The sequence below is a fragment of the Mycteria americana genome, chromosome 9 (genome assembly GCF_035582795.1).
Source record: "Mycteria americana isolate JAX WOST 10 ecotype Jacksonville Zoo and Gardens chromosome 9, USCA_MyAme_1.0, whole genome shotgun sequence".
Lineage (NCBI taxonomy): Eukaryota > Metazoa > Chordata > Aves > Ciconiiformes > Ciconiidae > Mycteria > Mycteria americana.
In genome coordinates this window covers 36,090,480-36,108,617 of record NC_134373.1, presented here as the reverse complement: position 1 = coordinate 36,108,617, position 18,138 = coordinate 36,090,480, and the positions used below count along the sequence as shown (strand labels likewise).

General features: G+C 42.6%; 1 protein-coding gene across 21 annotated transcripts in view; it reads left to right on the top strand.

Moving 5' to 3' along the window:
* NCKAP5 (NCK associated protein 5) overlaps positions 1–18,138 on the top strand; it is a 413,976-nt gene that overhangs the window by 142,439 nt on the left and 253,399 nt on the right. Inside the window, exon 1 of one of the 21 annotated variants that reach the window (XM_075511583.1) lies at positions 13,640–13,776. The exons of the other annotated variants lie outside the window; for them this stretch is intronic. The gene's annotated coding sequence lies outside the window, so the exon portion shown is untranslated. Of the gene's footprint in view, positions 1–13,639; positions 13,777–18,138 lie in introns of those variants that run through there. 21 annotated transcript variants of the gene reach the window in all.

Here is an 18,138-nt window from a genome sequence, read left to right as displayed (position 1 = left end):
GAAGTGTTTTCACTGAAAGGCGCACAAACTGTAGCCAAAAAACCAGCACAGCAGCATGAGAAATGGAGAGTTATAACACTAAAATAAACAGAGTTTTAAAACTTTGCAGTACTCTTGATAGTGCAGACTTTCTATTTCTTCTCTCTTCATATTGCTCAGTCCAGGCTGCCTAGACTTAACTCTGGTTTAAGCAAAGCAGTGATTTCCACATGCTAGTGTGCAGCTAGTGGGTGTTTCTACTCTGCCATACAGCAAGTGTGATAACTGCATGAGCGGTTCTGAAGATCTCCTCAAACTCTGCACCCTCTGGTAAGATGGCTATAGGACCTTGTAAACCTCCACGCATTCGTCTGATCTAGTAAATGTCGTCTACACAGGGGGAGGTCATCAGCTCTCGCAAAAAGGTGCTCACCTCATTCCAGGCATAGTTTCCTCTTCACAACAGCAATTTTATTACATACTGTACTTCAGTGGTTTTGCTGCTGTGTTACTGTTGATGCCTTCATTAGGTAGGAGGAGAGGTTGTGCATTGTTTGCATCTTTCCAAAATTTATCAAGCGTCATTCATAACCGTGACATGATGGCAAAAATGTTATAGATTCTTTATTGTATTTCAGCAGTACTGTTCTCTAGCTGTTTTTTCAGGGCTGTTCTGGTATGAAATGGTAAAGATAGCCAAGAAATTACCTAATCTTCAGAAGCCTCAGAAGTCCCACACCCTTAATGAGTTAATTATCTCTTGATCATTTTAAAATTAATTCTTCCAGACTTTTCATCTGTATAGAATTGTTGTTATCACAGCTGGTCTAAAAAGATCTGCATCACAGCACTTCTTTGCAGTATTTGCTTGTACTTTGTATTTTCGAAGTATTCAGTATCTATTTATTAACTACTCACTATCTCATATTTTTATAGTTAACAGCTAAATTCCTATCTGGGATAACATTTAATACAGAGGAAATGGAATAATACCAGTGATGAAACTCATTCAACATTCACAGCCATATATATATTTTAAATGCAATATTTAACTTTTTTTTCTGAATGCATATGAGAGCTGACAATCTTTATTAATACATAGTCAAATATAAAGTAATCTTTGGGGAATAATTTAATCTTCATAGATTGAAACCTATTTCACTGTAGTTCTGATCAAGGAAGAAATAACGATCTGATTTTTCAGTTGAATGCCTCTCATATAGAAAAAAAGTAGCTTTGCACATGACAGTACTAGTTGGTATGTATCTCACAAACTTCTTGGTCTATAGGATATAAAGTAGTTTTACAGCATTTAGAGCATACAGCATTTACGACATGGACTTAGTCTTATTTATAGGCACAACTCAGAAAGTTTGTGTTTAACTCCTGCTTTCTTTTAAAAGTAGTCAAAATAATTGGCACAAAAAATTGAAGTTTACATTTAAGATTACAGAATTCGGGAGATTATTTTTGTAAGAATGAAGGTGATAACATTATATGTGGATGACAGTACCTTGGTTAAATATAAATGAATAATAAAAAATTAAAAGATGAAAACATCTTTGAAAAGTAGCAGGGGTAGTGACTTTATTTTGTTATGAACAGACATTCAGATGTGTTCCAAAAAGTCAGTGGGTTTGGAAAACTGAAGACAGTAACTTATTTTTAATAATTTATTTTTAATATTATTTTTATGGGTTTTGGCATAGAAAGTTAAGACTTACAATAAGCACTACAAGATAAACCCTTCTGGTTTTGCCGGTCTTCTTTGAACACTTTACTTCTCTCTTTTAAATCTCTAAGATGTTTCCTGGTGAGGATTATGCTAATAGCTCGCACTACGCAGGGGCAGTGCTAGGCTGTGTGTAGCCAGACAGATGTCCTAATAAATCAGCATAGCCCTCTTCTCAGACTTCATTATGCGCTTGATTTGTGACTACCACGATTTTAACCCAGTGGGTCACTGGGCGCTGAACCTGACATTGACCAATAACCCCTACTTTACTCTAGGCGAGCTAATAAAAAAGACAGACACAAATTCTGACCATTTAGCTCCTTCAGCATTACTTACAGCCGGGACAGATTTATAGCGGCCAGGCTAAGAGAGAGGAGACTAAAGCCGATGTCATGGTGCGCATATCAATTTTACATTTCCTTTACATTTCCACATGTACAATGGACCCTAAAAGACATGTGGGGGCAAAAATTTCTTTTCATTTTAGAGGACGACTGTTTATACACAGCATTAGCATCTGCTGTGGAACATTTATTGCTGTAATTGCCGTCCCAGGAGAACTGACTGTGGTTAGGTCACGTTTTATAGCTTTCTACTCAAATAGACCTCTAGCCCAGCTTCAGATGTTCTGTTCTTTAAAACCTTTACAACGAGTTAAGGTACCTCACTAGTATGTGGAGATGCAGACTTTTTTAACACAGCTTTTCTTATACTGAACATTTTACAATAATTACTTTCACATGAAGAATGATGAAAATGATAGCATATTTGACTTGTCAGTGGTTCCCCCATTTCTCAAGTTTGAACAAAATACATTTATCCAACGTGAGACAAATTTGACCCCTGTCGATGTAAATCACCAACATTTATCACTGGAGATGATGCACAATAGTGATAGTGCATCTCACTGTATCAGCTTGAACCAGAACTCTGGATTTTTTTAGATTTCTCTGCCCTATCCTGTCTGGAAATAACTTTAAATAGGACAGAATTGGGTCAGGGGTGGGGGATCCCCCTGCAGTGTTGTTTCTCACATAGTCATTTAATGCTCTAATTCAGCTAATGTGTATTACTGTGTATAATTTTGATGGAAGAATCACATGGACAATCAACATGAGAAGCAGAAATTTGCTCCTGTGGTCTTTGCTAATTGACCTTGACAGCAGATGATAATTTTTAAGTCTTGACACATAGATCAGTGACAGCAATTACCAGTTCCCTTAGCAGAAGAAAGAATTTGTATTTCAGCATCGGACGCTTGCCTTAAATATGCAAGGGTCAGACCCTGTTATTAACACCTTTCAAGGGAATTTTATTATTAGCGCTGCTGGAACCAGGACCAAACCTTTAGTCTGTCTTGGTGAAAGCATTAAGACATCCTGCATTTCAGACATGACAATCATAAAATGAATGAAGGATCAACAGCATCGTATTACCTTACTACAGTAATGAAAAACACAAGAGGGGGAGGACCACAAACGTGCATGAGGACCGCATGGAATTTCTCCAACGCTGTATTTTAAAAACAGAGTTTGTTAAATAGATTTACTATATTTTCATCACCAGCATTAGCATGCTTCTATGCTCCTGGGTTTAATGCTTGTATACTAAAGAGGTGCCAAGTATTAAACAGGTTGCTTTTGCTGTAATCATGAACTTCCATTGGGAGACCATAATTGCTAACAAGCAAAATAGCTCTGCAAGAATTCTTAATGGTGAGCACGGATTAAAATAACAACTGTGATTAGCTTTAAACTGCTTGACTAGAAAAGGACTAATCTTAGGGGAGTAAGTTGCATGGCAAACAAATGAAAAACCCTATGTATGATATTACAGTAATGAAGGCTGTGAAAAAACCCAAATGCTGCCCCAGCTAAGTAAGGTCATGCTCTGCACAAATATCTTTTTCTTGTCAGGGGCTTAGTAATTTGGCCCTGCATTAAGGTCAAAGCAGCCAGGTCTTGGGGCTGAAACCCCATTTTAACCCTTTCTGGAAGTTTCTGATAACAAAAGTTGCCTCTGGTCTATGATGCTAACGTGAGTTATAAACTGTATTTGGAATGAATTATCTTGCAAAATCGTTGTTGTAGCCCATGATCAGTAGGCAGAGATTGGTTTGGATTGCATTGGTTTGGCGTGGTGCGGTTTTTAAGAGTGCAAGGCTTCCTTCTTCTTTGCTTCTTGATGTTCAGTCCACCTGTCTCGTCACACCACCTTGCCAGTGGATGAAGCCAGGAAAAAGGTGTTTTGTGCTATTAGCCACTAGCACCTGCCTCTCATCTCTTTCTCAGTTTTTTGTTTTGCTGGGGTTTTTTGGGGTAGCGGTGGCGTTTTTAGGGGTCTTTTTGCTACATCTCTACAACACTGCTGGATCTAGCCGTGGATATGTATGATAAATTTGTAAAATCCATGAAAACGCTGGTGTATTCCTTTCAGTTTCCTTAGTGTTTGTAGGTGAGGCTGGCCGAGGCAGAGCAGAACTGAGTTTGGCAATTAGGAGTCATTCAGTCACCACAGGTACTCAGATGTTTCCAAGTAACATTATAAAAGCACGTATGTCTCTCTAAAGCTGGGGCTTCCAATGTGTGACTTCATGTGTGAAAAAATTCACACAAAAATGTAGATAAAAAACATATAAGTCTACCAAGTTGTCTAACAGAGTTGACAATACTGCTTCAGATACACATTTCTACCAAGGATTAGTATTTGAATATGCACATTAGGATACCAATTAAAAATGTATCTGATTTTTGGCCAAATGTGCTTTTCTTTAGCTGAATGTAAATTTGGATGGTTCAGTGAGCAGTGCAGATGTAGTTACAGGCCACAAAAAGCACTGCCATTGTATTATCTGTGAATGAAAACCTCTCGCTTCCTTTGACTCCCTGGTACAATGCCTATCTCACACCACACTTGTTAAAGATACTTTTTCATGACTGAACTAGATGAGAGTAGTGTGAATAACGAGCATATAGAAATGCAAGTGTTTTACTGTTTGCCTTATAAATCATATTTTTAATAGGATCACAGAAAAGTAAGAGAGACTAGGTTAAAGGTTAAAGATTACAAATGAACCTTATGGATTACGTAAGTCCACTATAAATACTAAACTTGTAACCAAGGGAAAAGACTGGACAGCCACTAGAACACTTGTTGCAAGTTGCAGTAAAGAAGTGCATATTTGAGTATAATTTATCTCAATGTTCAAGACTGATCACTGTCTTTTAAACAAATAAGAAGTGAAATAGGCATCTTACAAAAGTTTACAGCTGTTCAAAGTTTATCAGTTCCATTAATTAGTCATACAAAATAACTGACCTCAACCGATTAAAGTTGATAGTCATTTTATGTGCAACTCTTTACCTGATCAATAAGTAAATCTCCTTCAACAGTGAGTCATTGTAACTGATTAGGCACATTTTTGTGGAGTATTTACTAAGCTGACTTAAAATTAAGCTCAATTTGATGTGCTGTGGTATATGACAAATATGGCCTGGGATGATTTTGGCATTATATATTCATAACAAGTATTAATTTTAAAGAATATGACTCTCAGCCTGTTTCCTTTAATCAGAGAAAACTCCCATTAACACTGGCCATCAGTGCTGCATGAGTCAGCAGTGAAGTGTCAAGCCTCAGTTATTGGAGACATTACATAAAGCATTTGGAACCATCTGAGTATAAAATAATTTTGATACAAGCAAATATCTCCATATCTATGCTAAACTACCCAGATTTTAAATCTGCAGACAAAAGATGGAAAAGTGGTCTTTAAAAAGTAACTTCATATGGATGTTTATAAAATTAAATAAATTAAGCAATGTTAAATTTTAAAATGTTAATAACATTCTGTAATTAGTTAGGGATTAGGGTATTTTTGCACAGATGTATGCTTGTCTTAATAGCGAGACTGCCAGAGCCATGAACTGATTTGTTTCTCTCAAATTAAAAAATAGAAGGCCTTGAGCAAAATATATTCTTTAGATATATTTGGTAGAATAAGGATCACAAATGTTCCCTACCAAGTTGAAAGGAAAAAAACTCCAGCAGGGAAGTATGTGGAAGGTCTATTTGACATATGGATGTTTGTTAAAAGCAAAATGCGTGAACAGCCCAGAGTAAATTAGATCCTCATTTGTATGCTGGGAAATGAAATGTATAATCGTGGCATGGTTCTCTGTTTGTTTTAGATTTTTTACACGAACAAAATCTTTTGTGTATGCAGATACACATCTTACTTTAGTGGCTGTTTAGGGTTAGGAAAAAAAAATGTTTTCAGCTGATTTTATCTGAAGCTAAGTGTGTATGGCAGGTTTTTTGTCTGTGTCTGTGTCTCCTGAAGGGTACACTTTGGTTCAGGTAGCAGGCAGCAGGCACACCGCAGACGCACTGCACAACCGCTGCATGGGGAAACACAGGCTGACCCAAAAGGACCGGCCACGTGGAGAAATGTCAGACCACCTACTCACCTGAAACGGCACCTTGGTTTTCAGATCCAAATTTCAGAATCCAAATAACAGATCAACATAACAATCCACAAGATATGAATACGCAATTATCTGTTGTTGTTGCTCAGACATGATCTAGTCCTTTTTAAAAAATCAAACATTTCCAAATGGAAACTGTCTGTAGTCTCTTTTTATTATTTGGTGTTGAATTTAGTCTTCCACTAATGTCTAGGCACAGCCACGCTTATCCATGTTGAATCATATTTCAGTCCTCAGATAATTCCAATTATTTTACTGGAATTATTCAGAGCAAAGAATAATTCCTACGAGTAACAGTGACATTGCCCTGAAGTCTTCTCTAAGACTGAACAACCGTATCTTTACATGGAGCCTCTGTTTCCTATTTGGCAGAGGAAAACCCATGGATTTACATCAAGGCAACAAATGAGAGTTTTGGGCTCTTATAAAAACAGGATGTCGAAATGTATTCTAGAAATGAGTAGTGCACAGACACAGGCTGCGAGACAGGGTTTTAGATGGGGTGGTGGGTTTAAGGAAGGAGAAATGGAGAATTTATGAATTTGTTATTTTTAAAGGAATGGTACGTCACTGATCTGTTTCACTAATAAAGTCTACAAACAGGGCAGTGCTGATGGCAGATGTAGAAGAGGCCAGTGAGAAAATGTATATGAAGTCATACAAGTCGGGTTAGCACCTTTCCCTGTAAATCAGTTTCACTCATGAAAGAGAAGTTAAATAATCAAGTTTAGCATTTCTGTTTCATTATGTAATGCTCAACCATTTTTTGTTTTTTCTAAATTACATTAAAGCAAGACTTTAAGACCCCAAGTGAGAACAGGGCCTCATTGTTCCACACAAAGTGAGAAATGGTTTTCATCTCCTTAGCCCCAAGGATGAAACAAGAAATAACATAATTCCCTGTTTACAGAGAAAAATAAAGTCGTGAATATACTAAGTAATGGAGCTTATACAAGAGATCTGTATGTAAGCCAGAGTTTTTCTGTGTTCCAGTTCGGTGTATCAATAATAAGGTTGCATTTCTCATGTCACAGCACTGTGTGTTGTCAGCCTGTTCACTCCGGTCTGGGGGATGAAGTTCCCACATCACTGTTTGAATCTTTAAAAGCTTTTATGGCTCAAAGCAAGCTTGGTGACAATCTTATCCTGTGCTCTGGGACGGGAGAGCATTTTCTTATGTCTACAGTTCATAGCATGATGAGGTGTGGAAGAGGAGACCTATCTCTAGAAGTGTCCTCTCCAACTCCTGTCCTTGGCCCTTGTCACTCCACAGTAGAAAAGCCCATGTAAAGGATCTCCTCTGTCAGGGGATGGGTAGTGGCAAGGAGAGAAGGAGAGAAGGGCTCTACCCCGTTCTCCCGAGGCAGTTTATTTTAAACTATATTGGTGCTGCTGTGCTGGTGCAAAGGTTTTTAATATAGAGAAAACCATGGATGTAGATACCTGTGTCATCTGGCTGGGCCTATTACAGGACAAATACCGCTTGAGTTGAAAGCAGGACACCTGCGCAACCGAAAGCCTGCTGTGGCATCACCTCTTCTTGTTATTTAATGTTAAGCGTGCGCTGATCCATCACTCATCTTCCCCCTTTCTACTGCGACAGCCAGCACCTCTCTCCAGGCTTTGTGAGCACTTGGCAGCTTAAGATCCAAATGTACTGGAGTGTATTTTTGCAGAAGTGGAGTTTAGACCTGTAGCTAGCCTTATCCAGGAGGCTCACCTGATCTCCTGTTTAGCTCTGACGCTGACTGTAAGCAGGCTGGAAGAGCTTGGGGAGGTACTTCACAGCTTTCTGAAAGTTTCCTTTAATTCTGTAGGATTTGGCTGGCTTCCCGTTTACACACGTTGCAGGAGATCCAGGGTGCGCTTCCTATCAATTCTGCCTGCTGTATGAAGCCCTTTTTATGCTAACAAATTATATTTTCCGTTGCTTTATTTGTTAATAAAAGGGCATAGTTATGTCTATAGCAACCCATATTCTCGGATACGGCCCATTCGAACATTACTTTTTTTAATCAGGAGTAAATTCCAACATATTCTCCTGTAGGGAAAATATGCATTTATAGCATAAACCTGTATAAACATTATTGTAATGGGTTCCGCTAGGGACAAGGTTTCAAATATAAGGCAGCATTCATCAGATATTAAAGCCCTGAGCATATTTTTTTCCTACTTAAATGAGCATAGCTCAGAATTTGCAAACTCTTGCTTACGTAGATGTTCCCCTGAGATTTTCAAAAATGAATAAAAGCTTGCAAAATACAGACCTCTTAGTTTTATTACCACCTGATTAGCTAAGCGGAGTCTAGAAAGTGTAACTTAAATAAGCAAAAAATAGAAAAACTAGATTAACCTCCAGCAAATGCTTAGCAGTAAGGAGATACCAGCTTTTGCAGGATATTTAGTTTGCTGTAATTTATGTAGCACCTTCAAAGACAGCAGAGAGAGAAGCCTATCTGCTTCCACGTGGTGCCAGAACAGGCAGATGCTTGTACTGCTCAGTACTTGACAAGGTTTGATGCTAGTTTGATGCTACCTCTCAAATTCTTCCCAGTTCAGTTCCTGATAATGCTGTAATAAATCCAATATTGTTTTTCATTCAGCAGATTCTTAGTCCTCTACCAGGCAAGTCGAGAGCCTCTTAAGCCCTTTTGAGAGAAACAAGTATGTACAGCGTAGTTCCTGTAAGGCTTCCTGTATTTTTATGATCTTCCACCTTCCCAGTTGGGGAAGAGAGATCAAATGCAAAGGAAGTACCTATCTTCCTGCAGAGCCCTCGGAGACATCGGTCCAGAAACACGGATCAAAGCTGTAAGCACTCTCAATCCCTCTTCTCCTTTTCTCTATTAACACTGTTGTAAATGCTTGAAAAAACGGCCAAACGCTGTCCTTCGCCCAGTGACAGGAATGTCAGGATTTCCTTTCACTTCTGTTCTGCAATGTGGAGATGTGCAAATGGCAGCACTTGACCCTTTCTTCAGCCAATTCAAAAGATACGCAGAATTCCCATGCAAGATCTAAATTCTAAATTTCCATTGAGATCAAGAGAAAACTTTTACAGAATCCTTTTTAGGCTGAATGTGACCAGCAGCAGCAGGAGCTGACAATAACATGCCAGCACACGGCAGCAGCCAGACTGCAAGTCTTCCTGTAGTCCTGCTTACCAGTCTGCACTGGGAAATACCAACATAGTTATTGGGGACCAGTTTGTTCTGGAACCTCTCCTCGTGCGGCTGACCCATGAAGTGATTTCTTCTGCCAGTGCAGGGCGCTCAGCGAGCGTCCCCGTCAGCTATTCTTGCGCAGCTTTTTGTGTAATAGCCTGCCTGGCAGTTTTCCCAGAAGCGCAGGCAAGCAGCCCGATACTTGAATTGAAGTCCCCAAAAGGGCAGCGCTGCCCCAGGTCTCACCGAACAGCGTCCTATGTCAGGCTGAAAGAGGAACTGTTTCTATAAATGACGTCAATACAAGCAATTTCTACCCTACTCATGTTTAACAGAGTTTTGGAACACCGCTAGTGTTAAGTACTAGTAGCCTTTAGGTAGAATATCTGAAAATCTAGTATTACATCAGCTATACATAGCTTCAGTCCTAAGTAAATAAATCACTATGAAAAAAAGGACAAGACGTGAGTTAAACTTAATAACTGTACATTTCTGGAGGTTTCTTTCGCCCCAAAATTTTTAAGTATGATGTTTCTCCCTGAAGCACAGACCCTCTTGAAGATTACACGGTTATTTTGGCATTATTGATTACTGTGTAAATCAGTCACTTCCACTCTGTCAACGTACCTGTTCTTTCCCAAGTATCTCCCATTTGAAAGAGCTGCAGAATGCAACAGTGGGCAGAGGTAAATCACCTCCACATGTACGTTATGCCAGTTGAGAATCAGAAGTCAGTTTAAGAAGCATCTGTCCCGTCTTTAACAGTAGCTTGATGTCTCTGAGAAAATGACAAAATTCCTATACTGGGCAATTACTGCACTTGTCAGTGCCAGCTGTTAGGTTTCTATATTTAAAACTACGGCTGCCATTAATGTATCAAGCTAATGCTATCATCTACTTCATTTTAGCATTCTGAAGTATGAGCATTGTGTTTTTACTATCACTCCAAAGCAATGGTAAGCAAAGTAATGAATTTTGTTTGAAGACTAGTGTATTGTCTTATAAATGTCTATGCTAGATAAAATTATGCAAGCCTAGGGACAGGAAATAATTAATGATTTGGAACATGTACTTATTGCTGTGTATGAAACTGAGATACCGTTAATCTTAAAGAGACACAGAAGAACAGTATCTCAGCTGTCAGGAACAGTACAGCTCAATATGCATAAAAAATACTTTCCAGCTGTAATTATAGCTTTAAATTGTAGATAAATACTGGTTCTTTTTAATTCTAAATCACTTCTAGTTACAGAGTGAGAGACCAATTCCATTGCTCTTGATTTCAGTGGATGTAAGCCCAGGCCTGAAAATACTTAAAGAACTGGCAATACATTTTTTCATTCCTGTAGTCCTGTTTAATCTAGCATATCTGGTGAAATCATTCAATGATTTCACTAGGAATTTGGGAAAGGAGAATTGTGGATAGATGTGGTCTTTAAATAAAAGCTTTCTATGCAATAATTTATGGACTGATAGATTTGTTGACTAGACTAGCACAGCATTTTAAGATCTGCAGTACCACACTTACAAAGGGATCATAATTATGCTGGTGATTTTACTGCATCTTGAATACCAGTTGCAGTTCTGGTCCCCCACTTCAGAGAAGGTGCAACAGAACTGGAAAAGTTCAGAGGGGGGCAGAAAAGGGTAATCAGAAGCACGAGGTGGCTTTCATTCATGGAACAACTACGACTCTTGAGTCTGAACAAGCAGTTTAGGCAGGGGAATGACAGAGCTAAAAACGTGAGTAGCATGGAGAGGAGCAGATTGTCCACTGCTGCTTTTAATGCGAGAAATACAGGGTATCGGATGAAGCTAACAGGTGGCACATTGAAAAACAAATGAAAGGAGGAGATTTTCACTTAAGCAAGGTTGAGAGCATCTGCAACAGAGTATCATAGATTTTAAAAGTGTACATGGGTTCAGCTGGAGACTGGACGAAGTCATGAAGAGATCTAGTGAGACATACTAGACGCAGAGGGGGCAAGCTTGGCTCAGGACATGCCTGAGCTCCCAGATGGCTGGAGAGTGGAAAAGTGTTGTACCTTTCCCTGGACATTTGGGTTTTGCCCTTGTTAAAGAAATGATACTGAGCCACACAGACCTTTTGGGCAGATCCAGTGCAGCCACTCTTATGTTACCCAAGTCTCAAAACCCATTTAGCCTTTGCAGTTTCAATCAATAATTATAAAGGAATCTGTAGAGGCGATTTAGGTTGACTGTGCAAGCAACAACCACTATAATGTGATTACATTTTATTGGGATGTTATTATTTCTATTTAAACAGAAAATTAACATATTTTAAACTCAGTAATTAAAATTAGCTCTTAGGAGAGTTGCTCAAGGTGTTTCCCAGCACAACAAAGCAATTAAACACTTCAGTAGACATTACTTCAGTACTATGTGACTGCTACAGGCTCATGGTTTAAACCATGACAACCTTGTTCTAACAGAGAATTAGAATCCATTCAGAGACCCAAATTTTGCTGGATTTTGAGACTCTGATCTTTTAGCTGCCATTCTGGCTAGTTCCCTTCTCATGCTCCTTTGCCGCTTTCTTTCACAGTTTTGTAGTATTTAAGAACATCACTAGTATTTAAGAACATCACTACACTGATTCACAGTGTAGTATAGGCTATATACTTCACCCAATTACTCTGAATTAAACCCAAGGCCTTTGATTAGCCCAGGACTCTAGATCAGCCCTCAGAAAATTGAACCGTGGTGTCTCATCAGGAGAGACCAAGGTGCCTGTGTAAGCTGCTGTCCTGGAAAGGACACTTCAAGTTTGACAGGTTCAAGTAATTTTGGAGGTTCCCATTCTACACCAGAAAAAGGAATTCCCGCATTAACAGAGCTGGCTACCAGTTTATCTAAGGCAACACAGTCATATATTTGGCTGCAAAGATTGTTCTCTGTACGGCCACAGGAAGAGGTTTCTTCTGTAAAAATGCACTGTCTCCAGCTACAATATGTTAAACAAAATCTGAGCATTATTTCTGGTGGTGTATATTTAATTCCAATGATTTATTCATTCTTGAGAGTGTATCGCTCCTCTGCTCAGAAACCTCCAAATTCAAATTCCAGAAAAACTCCTGCCACCTTCATTTTTGAAGCTTCATTTCTCCAGTACTCCTTGTTTGATTCTCAGATACAGCTCTACTCTTTAATTCTTGTCTCAGCATAATGAGGATTTACTTTCCACCCTGTAATTCCTCTTTACTCCAGCATACCCAGCTATCTCTCGTTTGCATCATCTCAGGTTTTCTCACTTTGTTTCCAAGACCTCTATCTCATGCTTTCTCTAATTAAACCCGAAAATCCTGTCTGAGCTTTTGCTCGCTCTACACTTAGGCTTCCTTAAGTGTATTGTGCCCAGAAATTATCTGATCACATCCAAAAATAACACCAATGTCATCTATTGCAACTGGGAAAATTTTTTTACTTGCAATTTTTTGACTACCGGATGACAAAGCTTTCCATGATTCTTTAGGAACCGTTTTCGCATAAAACACAAGGTTTCAAAAGCGTGCCATCCACCTGAAGCCTTTTACCTTCAAGCCGCACGACCAGGCCCCCAGCAGCCTCGCTGGCCGGGGCCCCGCCGGGCAGAGCCGCAGCCGCCGCGCCGCTTCCCGAGTCAGCCCCGCACCGCGGGCCAGGCGGCTCCGCCACGGCCAGAGCCTCCTCGCCCAACTTTCGAAAACAGCGCAGACGGCAGCAACTTGAGATCTGCGTTTCATTTGGGGCTGTGCAGAACGAGGGCTTTCTTCCCGCTGCGCAAACCAGCGGGCAGGCTGCCCCGCCGGAGGCAGGGAGCGGCCCGAGCCCCCGCGGCAGGGCGGCCTGGGGGCAGATGCCGCCGGGACGAGGCTGCGCGGCGCCCGCGCCCGGACCCCCCCGTCCCCGGGCAGCTCCCGCCCGCCGCCCCCAGCCGGGGGGAGCCCGGCGGCCCCGGCCCCGCCGCCGCAGACAATGGCCGCCCCCGCCCGGCCCCCCCCCGCCCCCCCTCCGCCCGCCGCGGCGAGCCCCTGCTGCCGGCGCAGCTTTGCGGGAGCCATTCAGTTGCGACCGATTGCGATCGCGGCAGATGGGCTGGATCTGACAGCCCCGCTCCTCCGCGGGACCGGGGGCGGAGGGGCCCGGCCGCCGCGCTCCCCGCCCCGCCGAAAGTGCCACCCCGGGCGCCCGCCCGCCCTGCTCAGGCACATGTTACGCGTCCCGCGGCTGCGGCGGGAGCGGGAGGAGAAGCCGCCGCGGCGGAACAAAGCGGAAGAGGCGAGCGGCGGGGCGGCCGGCCCGGGGGGCGGCAGCCGTTCTGCCCAGGCGGGGGGCGGCGGCGGCAGCGGGCTCCCCGGCCCGCCGGGACGCGCTGTCCCCGCCCGCCGCAGCATGCCCCACCGCCGAGCAGGTAAGGAGTCGGCCGCGCCGCGCCTCCCCTCCCTCACCTGCCCGCCGCGCCTCCGCCGCCTCCTGCCCGCCCCGCCGTCGTCTCCTCCCCTTCCCCGGCTCCCCCTCGCCGGCCCCGGCGGCGCTCGCCGCTCCCCCGCCCGGGGGGCGCGGGGCTGCGCGGGGACGGGCGCGGCCCGCGGGCGGGGGGAGGCACCTGCCGCCGCTCCCCGCCGCCGGCCCGGCCTCCTCCCCGCCCCGCCGGCCACGCAGCCCGGGGCGGCCGCGCCCGCCGCAGCGCCGTGCGGCAGGCTGGGCTCCCTGCGGCCGCCGGCCGGCCGCCCTCCCTCCGCGCCCGCGGGCCGAAGAAGCCCCGCGGCCCCGGAGAGCGGGCTCCCCGCCCCGGCCGGCCCCGCCGCCTGGGCCGCGCTGATCCCCGGGGCGGCCGCGCCGCGGGCACCGCCGCGCCCCCCGCCGCTCCCGCCCGGCCGGGAGCCCCCGCACCGCGCCTGTGCGCGCCCGGCCCTGCGCCCGGTCTGCGCCCCTGAGCCCGGGGAAAAGTGCAGTACGCTTTTCTCCTTCTTCGTTCCTCCTTGAGCCTCGGGAGGGAAGGCAGCCGTGTCTGCGTTTGAGCCCTGTTGCTTCAGAGGCAGCAGATTTTCTTCTTGTGCTGCGACTCCGGCAGCAGCATCCTACCGAGCTTTGTTTCTTTTTTATTTTTAGTCCTGTGTGCTTAAGGATTGACTCCTCCACATGGCACAAATCAGCGGGAGGAGGTTGTACTGATGGAAGGAGTACCTTAGGTAGAAAAGAGATCTTTTTGAAACGAGTTCGAGTTAAAGTGCACAAAGCAATAGGGTGTAAAGTAAACGCAGGGTGCCAAGTGACCCGCTGCTGTCCCACTGGGCTTTCAGTTGTTGATTCTGGTGGCTGTAACAGGGTGTTAGATCCACTACCCGTCTTCTGGGGTGGTTTGACCCAGAAAATGACTGAAATAAGGTAGAGTAAGTGTAACCGGGCCTTGCATTTTCCTTTAGGAAAAAAGCACAGCTGCATAAATACCACCTTGTTGCTACCTTTATGTATTTGCAGTTCTTTTTCTCCACGTAATGATATAAAATTGACTCCCGAATTGAAATGGTTTATAAACATCCACTGTAAATTTTTACATCCCTTAAAAATTGATGTTCCAGATAAACCCCTTGTTTATCATTAGAAAGCTAGCAAAGTTTTTAACAAGTGAAGTAACATTAAATAGACAAGTGATTTACATCTGAGGGATTGACTGTATACATTACTGGATTGCAGATAAGCTATGTAAGTAAACAGAAGCGTAGGGCTCTGGTATTGTGCCTGACTATGGAGATATCATGGGACTTTTTTGCTAGTTAATAGCATAAGGCTTCGTGGGAACTGTTTGATCTGCAGGACTTTTGCTTGGCAGTAGTTTACTTAAGGTTATTACACTCTGTTTGGAGACTTGTATTTGCTAGCCATTATTGCATTCTTAGCTCTGGGCTTCCCAGAGTTACAGGTTAGTAGGTCAATAAAAATCGCACTGACATGCTGGAATGGGCAGGCTAGATTTTTAAATGTGGTTGGGGAGTAACCTGGCAGTAATCAGAATGCTGGGGAATTTTTTCCTGTGCATTTTGATGCTGGTCATTGGTGATGAACCAAAAATACTTTTTTTGCCATGAATACCAAAAATGTTTTCCCTTTTCTTGTTAAAAGAGGAAACAAATCATATAAGCTAAATACAGTATTCCCTTCGGGATAAAGCGCCCAGTACCCTTAGTTGAATTTACCAAGACTTAGTTCCTTTTGCCAGTGAGCACTGGGATTAATGCCATTGGCATTAGATGAGGCTTGCCAGTAGCAAGAATAAAAATGTCATCAAGTCCCTGCTGTTGTAGATTTATGTGTTCCTTTTAAAACTTGAAAATTACTGTGCTGTGCAGGGAACCAGTATGAAAAAGTACATGATTAGATTGCCGTTGCGTTAAAAATACTTTAATAAAACTTGAGTCATCCAGGTTAAAGCACTCCCAGAACTTGTTGTGACCCAGCAGATTTCAGAGGTGCAGAACAGAAGCCTGAGCCTGACTTTGTGCTGCCCCTGTCTGAAGCTCTGCTTGTTCCCGGAGTGGCTGCAGCGTGCGGGGTAATCCCCATTCCGCCAAATCCTGGAAACTGGTGATTGACTGTGTACATGGAGCAGTTCCATTCATGTCACAGCGTACAATTTACGCGGTTAAAGTGAGCCATATGGTATGTCCCCCCCAGCGCCGTGGTGTGCTGATCAGTGAGGGTGAATTGCAAGTTCAGTGCAGAGCTCTGACGCTCTGGTGGAAAAATGAAAAAGATCAGAACTTCAGGAGGGTTTCGGCATCTCTGGTGTAGTTTCCTCTTTTATTGAACATTGCGGACAGGAACATTGTATCCTTTAGCTCAGAAATCTGTTGTACTTTTTGGCTTGTTCAATCTGGTCTCTTTGTACCTTGGTGTTTTTAAAGAGTTTCCTAGGAAAGTTATTCCTGCTTCAGCTTTTTCTCATCTGTATCTTTGCTGTTAATTGCATGTAGCACTTACTGATAAGTTTTTCTTGCTGGAGTGAGGTACAAATGTATGCTTTGTAGGTATTTGGTGTCGCCTTCTTTGTTAAGCAGAGAACCTGCCTTTCTGTAATAATTTTTAATGGTTAACTTCTCCGCTTCTATGCTATGTAGAGTTCGTTACAACTGTTGTAGAGCATTACTGCTACACCGCTGCTTGACTCTGCCAGATAAATCCCTACACAGATAAGCTCAGCAGCAGCAGCCAGGTGTTGTGCATAAATCCACTTCTTACACTGATTAATTTTCCATTTAAGGCCCTGATTTTGCAAGCAGTTAGACACCTGCTTAACCTTAGAGTTACAGCATTGAAATAGATAGGCTACTCTGCGTGTGAAGTTAAGCATGTGTGTAGTTGTTCACAGGATTAGAGCTTGCAAAGAGGTGCTGTACAAAAAAACCCAAGCGACCCGAACCCCTTTGCTATGCTCCTATTCTCAAGAATTATGGTAGGTAGCTGCTATTAGTTTGGTTACTTAGTTAAAACGTAATCGCATAGTGTGATGGGGCTGGCTTGGAACTGGTATTTAAGCAGCGGGAATTGTGTTTCTGCTTTTGGCTTATGTTTCCATGGAGGTTTGAGGCCACTTTTTCTACCTGAAACACCCCTGTGGTAAAGCTGAGGTTGTCAGAGCACTAACGCAGAATTGCCACTGCTCAGACATCAGATGATGAAAAGGCAATTTTAATAACATTCCTGTAAAAACATCAGCCAGAAGCCTGGTAGGTTTTGCATTTATGTTTCCATTCTGAAGAAGGTTTGGAGGGATTACTACAGCAAAATTCTGTTTATTGTTTCTAACTCTCTGATATTTAGGTCTCATTTACATTTTGTAATGGAAACTCCTAGGAGTGACCAAAGAATTGATAGTATTAGGATATTAGGTGGTGGGTACAGACCCAAGCTGATGTGGATGAAATAGAAATTGCCTCTTTTTTTTTTTTCTTTTTTGTTTAAAAATATATTCAAATAATTTAAACATTAAGAGAAAGACTGGGTGTTCTGCCAGCGAGACTCATATATGCAAAATTCTTCTAGAAGTCAGAGACCCTGGAGTTCTGTATTTCTTTAAGAATTTATTTTTCTTCTATACTTACCCCTCAAAATGAAAATGGGAAGGTTTTTTTTCAGAAGGAGAGAATCTTTAAAAGACAGAAATTAATGGCTCATAAAGGAGAGTCAAGTACTTCTACCTCTTTTGCTGTGGTGCGTGCACTGACAGTTCACGTCTGAAACATAAATTATTCCTCAGAATAATCAGAATGCAAGTAAGATCAGGAAGGAAAAACCAAGACGTGGAAAAAGAAGTTTGATATATCACAGAAACAAAGTTTTCAACAGTGCTGTGTGCTGTGAAAGAACAAAAAGAAACATGCTTCTTTTACCCATCTCTCTTAGGATTTCTCTTAAATCTACGTGATTCTGAGTATCTGAGCCAAACATTTGCCAGTTGCTTTCCATGTACATCTTTGTTCCATCTTCTAATAACTTTCCTTGCATTGTGTATAAACCCCTTTAAATAGACTCTTGGCTCCTGGTGGCCTGTGTTGTTCTACAGAGACAATGCAGCTGCTCTCTCATTATGTTCACTTGAATCCTGTAGACTTTTCAGTTCTTCTCTGTGCCAAGATTTTGCCCATGTGGTTGGTCCAAGCTACTACAGGAAGCTAAAATGGTTATCCCATTGTATATTTGCTAATAATAAAGTTACTTGTGACTTGAGGATACCACTTCCTTATTCTCAGTGGTTCTTTTTTTCTGAAAATGA